General features: G+C 38.8%; 1 pseudogene; it reads right to left on the bottom strand.

Annotated features, from left to right (window-relative positions):
• Nucleotides 1–9,113: 9,113 nt before the first annotated feature.
• LOC137258734 (uncharacterized) lies at nt 9,114–10,104 on the bottom strand (annotated as a pseudogene).
• Nucleotides 10,105–10,961: the final 857 nt, after the last annotated feature.

The raw sequence follows: 10,961 nt of genomic DNA, 5'->3' as shown, positions 1-10,961 counted from the left end.
TATAAATAATATAAGCCTACATGCTGTTCTGAGCGGCGATGGATTTTTTTTATATTTTGTCTCAGTATGAACACGAACTGATAATAGAATCATTTTATAATTTCTTAAATGATACCAAACATTTTCCATAAAGTTTGGTATCATATGCTTTACTTAGTTTGAAAGTATTGAATTTATAACGTGTTGTGTACTGTACTAATGTTTTTAAACAGGGTCCATCATGGACGTTTGATCCATAATTTAGATTAGACTAGTGATGGAGAGATGTCCGATACCCTCCTCACGCTGAAATTTGAGACGACCTTTAAAGAACGTCATCAATGATATTAAGATGTTGTGGATATTTGTGTTTGAATATCAAACCTAGATACATACATGAAACCTGGCTCTAAATATGCCCAAGTAGGTAATCAGTTGAGAGAAAAGTGGGTATTTGATGTCAAATGAATGATATCAGATCATCGATATTACTCAAGCATAAGTTAAACGTCTCAGAGAAATGGGAGAATTTGTAAACGCCAGCATAAATTCTAGAAATTATATTTGTGCAGTAAAAACTCATTTGCACGGAGGAGCTCATCATAATTTGTGCCCACGGAGACGCCCACTTCTGGCCTTATTTCAGCTTTTTATTTTAAATTCATCCTTCTCCTGTAGGGGAGAAAGTTGTAAGGTGGTCTGTAAATGTACGTAACAGAGAACGTTCACGCCAGTTTTTTAAAATATCTTTTAAAGGGGCACTGATCCAGAGCAATTTCTGAGGAACTGGTTGTTGCTTTTGTTATTTTTCTCCCGTGAGTATCCGGGTGATATCCCTGAGTTTGTGAATGGTTCGTGATCTCTTTCGCGCCAACTGCATGCGCAATTGATGTCTTGACTAATGAACGAAGGTGAAGTCATTTTTACTTCATTATTATGAAGTTTTATCATCTGTTAAAATCTGTTATGAGTGAAAAGTAACGAACTCGGTGTACGTCTTCATATTTTGTCGTATAATCCTAATTAGTTTATTATCATATGTGTAATTATACATTGGTGACAAGACACAATATGCTTGTACTTATAGTGAATTAAAAACATGACTCTAATATCTAAACATTGTATAGGTTGCCAATGTGAATCATACTGCTCACCTACCCTAGTGTATGTTGTCAATCATAAAGATTCTGCTTAATGCTACAAGGAATGAATTTAAACAAAATGAAAATATGAAATATAAAACCCATTCAAGTTATACCAACAGTGTCAGGCTATTACCGTGTCCAGGACGTGATCGGAAAAAAGACAATCAATACCCAAAAAAGAATGGTATGTCATTCCTCTGCAGTTATAGTAAATAATCCTGCCCCATGTCGTGTCTTTTAACGGTCTAATATGCGAAAAAATGATAGGTCGTTTCAGGTTGGTGTTAGTCACAATGGCCACATAGCAGACCTGGCAGCTAAGTGTATAATGTCCGCGGTTCCGTGTAATTTAGTTCGACAATAATGGGCAATCAATCAATCAACGTATTGGCAGTTAAACCTTTGACTGAGGGATGTTGTTTTACACAGGCACTTTACGACTGGGTATATACAGTATAGATAAGTAAATCTACACACAAACGCTGACTTCTGACCAATCCGCTGTGGTAGATAAATCAGGGCGTTATCGGTTGATCCTTAGATCGATGTTTAATTTTGTAACCATGCTAATGAATCATTTTGCTGCAGTTCCATGCGCAGATCACACAACATGTAATACATCTGACACATCAGACCCGTTGATACGTTGTTAAAGCTCGGGATCTCAACGTAAAAATGACAGATTAAAATATGCAACACTTTTTTGGTTATAAATATGACTTTGCGATGACGTATAAACTTGTTTTAGTCGCTGTACGGATGAAAAATGCGACTTTAAATTTTAAAATCAGTCACTCACCACTCTCAACATCACATCTACGTTAATCTGACTTTGATGTAACCGAAATACTGTTTAAAGGAGCATCCATTCAATCATCTATAATTACACAGATTTGTGTAATGGTGCTGAAAAGTGAAACGGATCAGGTTGTGAACTGGCTTAGGGCCATCATCTTAGCTGACCTCAGTTTTGCTGAATTACTGTCCAAGGCATCATCCCACTCAATCATGTAGAAAAAACGCCCTAAAGAGATGTAAGATGGTTCCTGTGGTGCATTTTGATGTTTGTACATTTGTTTAATACCATACGACCTTGCAGTATGTTGAAGCTACAGGAATATCTGCAACAGATAACTCCTTTTTTTGCTGTCACATGTCGCATGAAAAGAAAATTGCAAAAGATAGTTTATTAATGGAAGTTCAATAAATGGAGTATGCTGTCGTATTAAAAAGAAGAAAAGCACGATTTCACATCTGAAAGGGTACACAAAATGTCACGTTTGACACTGATAAGAACGGATGTGTTTCAAACCCTTTTCTAATCTGACAGTATTTTTGAGATTCGTCTATTTTCCGCGACATCGGAGACAAGCCGGAGACAAAATGTCACATCGATATCATACAGTCTGTGGCTCAATGAGGAGGCTTTTATGTGGGAATTAGTCCAGTAATTGCAGAGATTAGTTCCATATGTCATCTTTATCACACTACTTCCGTAACCAGCGAATAGATGTACCCTCTGAAGGAAGCTTTAAATATTAGTATTATTGTAGTAAGCAATAGCTTTCATGTTCTTAAGTCTGATAAGACCTTTCTAAGATGTTAATCCATTTGGAATGATGTAACTTGACTTTTTAATGTGGTTATTGTCAATAAAAGTAATGTCCCATATTAGAGAATAAACGGAACAGCTTCGTACAGTCTGAGCGTCTTTGCTTTTCATCTGAATGATGTATGAAGAATTAGTCTATGCACTTACAAACCCCAGCGGACTCAGGGACCCTTATACATTCAACATTTCTTTAAGTGATATTTACAAGCAGGTATGATGAAGAGGAACAGTTTTTATGGATACACACATGGACACCTTTACTGCGGTAGATGCGCCGTTTCCGCGCAGTTACTTATCGTTATTGCTTGTTGTGATACAAGTGCCAGCTGAGCGAAAAGTCTGTCCATGTAACTTGTTCCTCTTCACATCTACAACTGTTTGCGTCGGTTCACTCGTAAACTTCCCTCACTAGCTTTACGGGTATCAGCGTACATGTAGGCCCTCCCAACCTCCATACAGCAGTGAGTGAGTGAGTACGCTCAGACAGACGTTACAGCACTGATCCATGTCAATCCCGATTTAAAAACCTACAGTATCCAGTGAGGGTATACCAAAAAATAATAAGGGATTCCAACAAGAGTTTTAGTATGATAAGGAATATCCCCTATACTGAATGTACTTTACAATAATCTTTTGTTAATACTTCAGATGTACGTATGTTCTTTATATCTCGGTGTTCTTAAGCAAACCGCGAAGACAGACAAAGAACACATTTAGGCGCAAGTCCTTGTGGAGAGCTTCGTGATGGTTCCATCCGCAGTTTCACCAAAGGAAAACGTTTATAGAACGTGTTTTTCACTTGTCTTGATGTTCATTAAGCCTTATTTAAAATCAGCAGTTATTGAGTCTGGAACTGACAATCGAGTGATCAACATCATGAGCATATCCCTACTCGGTTGGCGGTGCTGATCCATGTCATCCGCGCGTGCACGCATTTACAAACACTCCATCAACGTGGCAGGGACATTAAATTCCCCTTGTACCACAATGCCTGACACCTTGTCAATATTAATTCAAGCACTTCATCATCCCAAATCTAATCAGTGTCTTACCTTCTAATTGGCATCTCATCCAACATAATAACTTCCGTAGTTAGAATATAGCACAGAAGTATGTGTGCACTCACACAAAATCAGCAAGAGGCCGATTAAATGAGTGAGTGGGTGGGTGTGCGGGGTGGTGGTGTTTTGTTTTTGTTTTGTTTTGTTTTGTTTGTTTTTTTGTTGTTGTTTTTTGTTTTGTTTTTTTTGGGGGGGCATGACAGAAGTCGTGTCAGTTTGCAGACAGTATCCGAACCTCCTGATCCGATTGTGGCAAATGGACATTAACTCACACCAATATGTTAACAACTGTATTCCTGAGAGAGAGAGGGGAGGGAGAGAGGGAGAGGGAGTGAGAGAGAGAGAGACATGCAGGTCTTACGGGACTCCATCTATACGTTGCCTCGTTAGTCTTGGCGTTAAATGTTGCTCTGAATAGGGCATCAGACATCTTGGACACATGCAGGTCTTAGGGGATTCATCTATACGTTGCTTCATTAGTCTTTACGTTAAATGTTGCACTGAATAGGGCAAATCAACTGCAGACATCTTGGTCCGTCAGACGTATAGTCTCTGTAGATGTTAATTTTTCCCCAAAAGAATTTTCGTTGAGTATATGTACGTTAACATTAAGTTTGGGTCAAAATGATACCGATGAATCACAATCTAAATCAAACATTCATTTCAAAGCATATAATGAAAACAGACCAATTGATAACGTTTGTCTCCAAAAGAAAAACGCTACTTAACCAACAATCATAATTTTGATTTTCTGTGTAAAGGTTTACGAGGGTAAAGCATGAGAGAACTATTGTGGAAACAACATCAGTGGCGGGAAGCACTTGCAGCTTTGTATGTCCGCGTTTAGGGGTTGTATCAAAACCGTTCTGCACTACTCTCAAATTGCACACTTACGACGATGGATTATGCCACCATTAAACCTAAACTACTTTTTATACAGAATTTACTCTATTTCAGTTGGACCGAAATAGACTATAATAATGATAGTACCACTAAAACTGAATGTTTATAAATGACACATAAATGAAGAGTCAAACTGAATCTGACCAAGCGAACGTCAGAACAGGATTCATATCATAGAAATTACTAGTAACACATATTCGCCTAAATATATTTTAAGCATTTCATATTTGTCATTAAAGTCGAAAAGTGAAGATTGAACATTAAAATATGCAAACATATATTTAAAAAATATGTATATATTTAGGGCACTTGGTTATTTATCAGATATGAATAACAGATAAGACAGATAGATAGATAGGATATCTATATAGCGCACATATCCACGCACTAGTGCATGCTCAAGGTGCTGGTATTTTTCCCTCGATCACTTGATGTCAATCTCAACAGCACATCGTATTTCAATCTCAACTCCCTGGGGAGTATACAACTCTTGCTGCCACTAGGCGCACCGAGTTAATTGTGGCTCTCTCATCCTAACGAGGTACCCAATTGACAGTTGCACGTGTTCATGTGGCCACCATCTGGTCATATACCAACGGATTCGTGGGTTCTTTTAAGTGCACAGAGTTGTGTATTGTACACTAGGGGTTGTGACAACACTGAAAGAGTCAGCACACAAGGTTGACTCCAAGGTTTTCACACCCGGTCACACGTGGGCTCGATCCCGAAACCGAAACCTCGCTGGATCACTAGCCTGGCGCCTTAGCCAGCTCGCCCACCATGTTCCCTAAAACTGAGGAATGAGCGTAACGTTCAGTAAAATTACTAGAAATACTTGCAATACCTCAACGGGAGCATATCCGTCTGGGAATTGATTTTGAGATTTGTTTAACACTTACTGTGTCTGTATACCTGGATGTACTTGTGGTTTGGTACTTGGTGTATGTAATTATACCTTTTCATACTTCTTCGAAGGTTAAAAAACGTCAGAGACCTGGGTTCGTTTTCCACCTGGGTACAATGCGCGATGGCCATTTTTGCTGTCCCACGATGCAACATTACTGGGATATCAGCAAAAGCGGCGTAAAACATTCATTCACTCATTGTATGTTTTCTAGGATGTTGGGTCATATCACGCTATGAAATGTCTACATATTACATTCCTGTTATACATTCGCAGATCGCTTCTTTTTAGTACGTTTTCAAAATGCATACAAGTATGATTATAAAGTAATTAGGATTATGAGACCAAGTATAAAGACGCATATTGACAAGTGTCTACATACTGGTGAGTGAACGTTACAAACCAAGTAAATATAGCAAGTGAAGAAATTTATCACGCAGTATTTTCACTTCGACCACGACCCGCTTAGGTTATGTTACAGGTTGTGTCGTGCAAACTCCTTTTGGTAATGATTCAGATGCATATTTATGTAGTTTTGATTTTCTAATTTGATGAGAACAAACCATACATAATATCATTAATTCAAATGGATTTGACTTCACGATTTTCATAAATGGCGGCGCCCTGTCTTGGGATGAATGCTATTTAAGCTTGTTTTCACCGACTTACAAAAGGACAATTACTTTCTACTGGTAGTAAAATATGTTTTTTATTGATGGACAAAGGATTTTGCATGACATTGCTTAGAACATAACAATAGCACTCTTGGAAGTGAGGTGGAGGTCAATATAACATTGCTTGCAATATACATGTCACCTCGACCCCCACCTTGCTTCCTTGGAAGAAGTCCTTATGTTAAAAGTTGTGTCATGCAAAATCCTTTTGGCCATGATTCAAATGCATATTTAACTACCAGTAAAAAGTAGTTTTGAATTTCTAACTTGATGAGAACAAATCATAATCCCAATAATTCTAACGGACTTTAGCCCGTGACTTCACGATTTTCAAAAATGGCAGCGCCCTGTCTGAGGATGAATGCTATTTAAGTTTGTTTTCACCGACTTACAAAATCAAAATTACTTTCTACTGGTAGTAAAATACGCATTTCATTGATGGACAGTAGGGTTTTACATGGTATTGCTTATAACATAACAACTTCACTCTTGGAATCGGTCAGTATAAGGGGTCAATATAATATTACTTACGATAATATTGTCACTTCGACCACAACCTCGTTTCCGAGGAAGAAAGCGTTATATCCATGCAAAACAGGCTTCCACAAAGCTCACTTCGCACACACTAACAACCAATTTAAGTACAAACTGCGGAGTCTGGTGGAAATCTGTGCATTGTGACGCCATCACCCGACCCCAAGGAACAATTGACGGCAACACAACAATTCGGCATGTCTTTGTTGACGTCGAGAAATCAGCAAAATGACGAGCTTCCTACACATTTTCTATACATTTAACGGGCAATCGTTCCTTCTATGACGTCACTGTAGGGTTCTGGCGACAGAGTTACGTAAACTGTCTGCGGTTTGGTTTGCGGGCGAGAGAGAAGCAGACGGCTTTTAGCAACTTTTAAGCGCTTGGTATTAATTAACCACATTTAAAAAAACAAAAACAAATGGTGTTTCGTTTATGACTAACTAAACGTCTTTCATATGTAGTGATAAAAAAAGTACAAAAAAATTGAGTTTAGTGGTCCTTTAACAAATCTGCGATAGTAACCCGTGAACCCTATAAACTTCTGTAGGTCTTTAATGTTTTTAGGAGTTGGACAATTTGTTAATGCTTCAGGTTTCTCTGGATCAGTCTCTCCACCCTGAGAAGAAACAATATGCCCTAGGTACTTGACCTTACTTCTGACTCTCACTCTCTCTGACCTTACTCTCTCCAAATGTTGCTCATACGTTTGTGAGAAAATGATGATATCATCAATAAAAAATAAAGCATTCCTTAGATGTAAATCCCCCATGCATCTTTCCATCAATCTATGCAACGGTGCGTTTGTCAACTCAATCGACATTCTATTACATTCATAGAATCCGAGAGGACCTGCCGAAAATGCTGTTTTTTCTTTACTTGATTCTTTAAGTTCCCGAGCTCAAATCCAGCTTGGAGAGCCACCGAGAACAAACAAGACAATCCAAAGTTTCATCAGTCCTGGGTAGAGAGTATGAATCCCTAATGGTTCTAGAATTGAGCTTTCTCATGTCTATACATAATCTCAGACTATTATCTCGTTTGCGTACTAAGACAATGTTTGAAGAATATGGACTACTGCTCTCACGTATGGTTCCACACTCCATCATGTTCTTTAAATGTTGTCTTACTTCTTCAGATAATGCTGGAGGTATCCTGCGGTATGGCGCTTTAAACGGTTTATCATCGGTCAAATTGATTTCATGTTGTACTACTGTTGTACTATGGCCTAAATCCAGGCATAATGTCTGACCAACGACTAAGCATATTTTCAACCTTGTGTTTCTGTTCACATGATAACGGACTGAGCCCCGTTTCACAAAACTCTCGTAAGCCTAAGATCTCGTAACTTTTCTCGTAGCATTCGTACTTCCTGTACTGCAACAAAGGGGGTACGAATGATACGAGAAAAGTTACGAGATCTTAGGCTTACGAGAGTTTAGTGAAAGGGGGCCCTGTTCTCTAAATCAATGATACCTGGAGGAACCTCGCCATCAGAGCAGGAAGACTTGTCTATAGACAGAGGAAAACAATTTATAACTTATACCTCCTGCAAATTGCATAAGTTAGCTTTACCTGGAAATATAATTTCTCTTGCAGATAAATTACAAATTAATAAATTTACAAATAAATTATAAATGACATGAACTATGGTACTTTTGCCTTCAGCACCCAATTCAACCACCCTGGGACATACACCTAACCCTTGAGGTGCACCGTTATTCTCAAGCTTTTCTGTAACAGTCATTTTCTGGGAATGGGTGTGGACTATACCCTTCGATGTAGCTACTGCCTTGGGTTTAATTGAAACTGGATGTTTACTAGTTGATCGGACAATACCAAAACTGGAGGTATTCAAATAATACAGAATTGTCTGCCACGATTCCGAAATAATGTCCAAAGAACAATGGCGGAATAATTTGAGTACATTCGTACGAAGAATGACGGGAACTCTAGCATTAAACCCCGTGTCTTTCACTACCAGGACTGGAATGACATACGTGTCAGAATCAAATGCTACGCTAATGACAGCCTCAGTATACCCTAAGTATGGCAGTTTGTCACCAGTTGCACCACTGACTTCCAATTGAAACTCATCTAAACTGTGCAACTCGAGATCATTCTTGGAATCACGTTAAAACGTTTCTGCTATAGTTGTTACCTGTGACCCTGTGTCAAGCAAGACCAAACACTCCCTGCTATTAACAAAGACAGTTGCCGTAACACTCGGACCAACCATCCGAGAATACAAATCATTGGAGCTGTCCGTATCACTGACATCTGTTTGCTCCTCAACAGAAGTCAACACTGGTTTAAAGTCCTATTGCTGGCGATACCTCTACCACGAGTCTGACCACGGGAACCAGGACTCCCGGAATAAGTGACCGTTTCAGTAACTTTTCCAACCTTTGACTCAAGTTGTGTTAGCCTGCTACCAATTTCGCCAATATCCTTTTCCGGCTTTGACTTATGTTGACTTGAAGACTTTTGAGTTTTTTCTAAGTTATCTAATCTCTTGATAATATCCTTCAAATGTTGTGATATATCAGGATCAACAACCTGAAAGTGAACCTGAGGTTTCCTCTGCTTAGGATCCCTTACTCTACTAGACCCAGAGAGCTCTTCTTCAGTTTCCCTCACAACACAAGTAGAGAATTGAAATCTGTACATTCATCAAATCTGTGACGAGTAGCATCCTTCAGTCTATCATTTTCAAACAACCCCTAAACCTAGTTTTGAGAATACAGTCGCCCGATCCTTCATTTATGAAGTCGCCTTTATTCCTAACTTTCATCAGTGTGTCCTCAAGCCCGTGGTGCTACTGACTCCTTATCCTTCTGATAATCTGTGAAAAAGTTCTGCAAAAAAGAGTGTCAGCTGAACTTAGAACACCATATATGTTTTCAAGTTTGACCAAAATTTCGTCAACCGACGCAGATTCACCAAGTAAGAGTGCAACTTTCCCAGCCTCTCCCTTAAGAGATTTTCGAACAGCCTGAGTGAGAATGGAATCTGCCAATAAGCATTTGACTTCAAAAACCCAACTCTCAAAGGATGACTCCCCTTTAGCCTCACTACCAGAAAATGTTGAGATGCGAGGTGGCTGAATGTATTGTGTATTTGGAGGTGAGCAGAAAGAATTACTTGCCCTCCGTCGAGGTGATGCACTTGGTGGAAGCACACGATAGCCAGATGTTTCTATGAACCTGATCATTTTCTGAAAATCCTCAGGGCCAATACGACCCTCTTGTTCCTTACCCCCTTCCCAGTCCTCTTTACCACCAGTAGCCATGACTGAAAACGTGATAAACAATATAGACATTCAAAACCTTTGTCACACAGCATAAGTGGGAAACTGTACAGGATGTTCACTCCGCTGGAACAAGCTACTACCTGAAAAACAATTAACCATTAATGTCATCAATTAGCCAATGTAAAATTTGTCAGTGCGTGCAATTCAGTGTTAGTGATTATTACGTGAAATTGAGGGTGTAGATAAACATTTCATTCAAACCATTCAAAAATATTTCATTCTTTCCATCACATTCAGTCAATGTAAGCCCCTGTCTGAATTTGCCAGTTTTTTTTTTCTTCTTCTAATCAAATAATCATACAAAGTTTTCAGAAACAAGTCTTAAAATTTGCAAAACAACATCAAACAACCGTTTCAAATTCATACATATAAGTCAAAATACACAAAAGAAATCAAACCTTGCGTTGTGTAGCAAAGTCAAACACATGCCGAATTAATTAACAATGAAAACGTCTTGTACGGACATCCATAATGTCCAAAAACGTGATATTCAAAAATCACATATTGACGAAGAACAATCAAAACGTTTTGTGCGGACATCCACAATGTCCAAAAGTCACATTCAAGAATCTCATGAGAACAGGAATAATCAAAAGTCACAAGCCGAGGTCAAAACGATAAGCAAACTCACAAGCTGACGTCAAAACGATAAGCAAAATCTCAAGCTGACATTCACATCAGCAAAAAGCCAACATAAAGTCATTTTTGTGACAAAATGCAAATGCGATGACGCGATTGTGCACACGATGCCAGCAATGTCATACTATCACATGTGATACGGGCCCCATCACCTTACTCAAGGTCTTGTGAACACAAGAGGAGACACGGTGCCTGGG

Source organism: Haliotis asinina, chromosome 12 (assembly GCF_037392515.1).
Source record: "Haliotis asinina isolate JCU_RB_2024 chromosome 12, JCU_Hal_asi_v2, whole genome shotgun sequence".
Taxonomy (NCBI): Eukaryota; Metazoa; Mollusca; class Gastropoda; order Lepetellida; family Haliotidae; genus Haliotis; species Haliotis asinina.
Note: the sequence above shows the minus strand (reverse complement) of the source record. Positions and strands in the feature narration are given on the sequence as shown.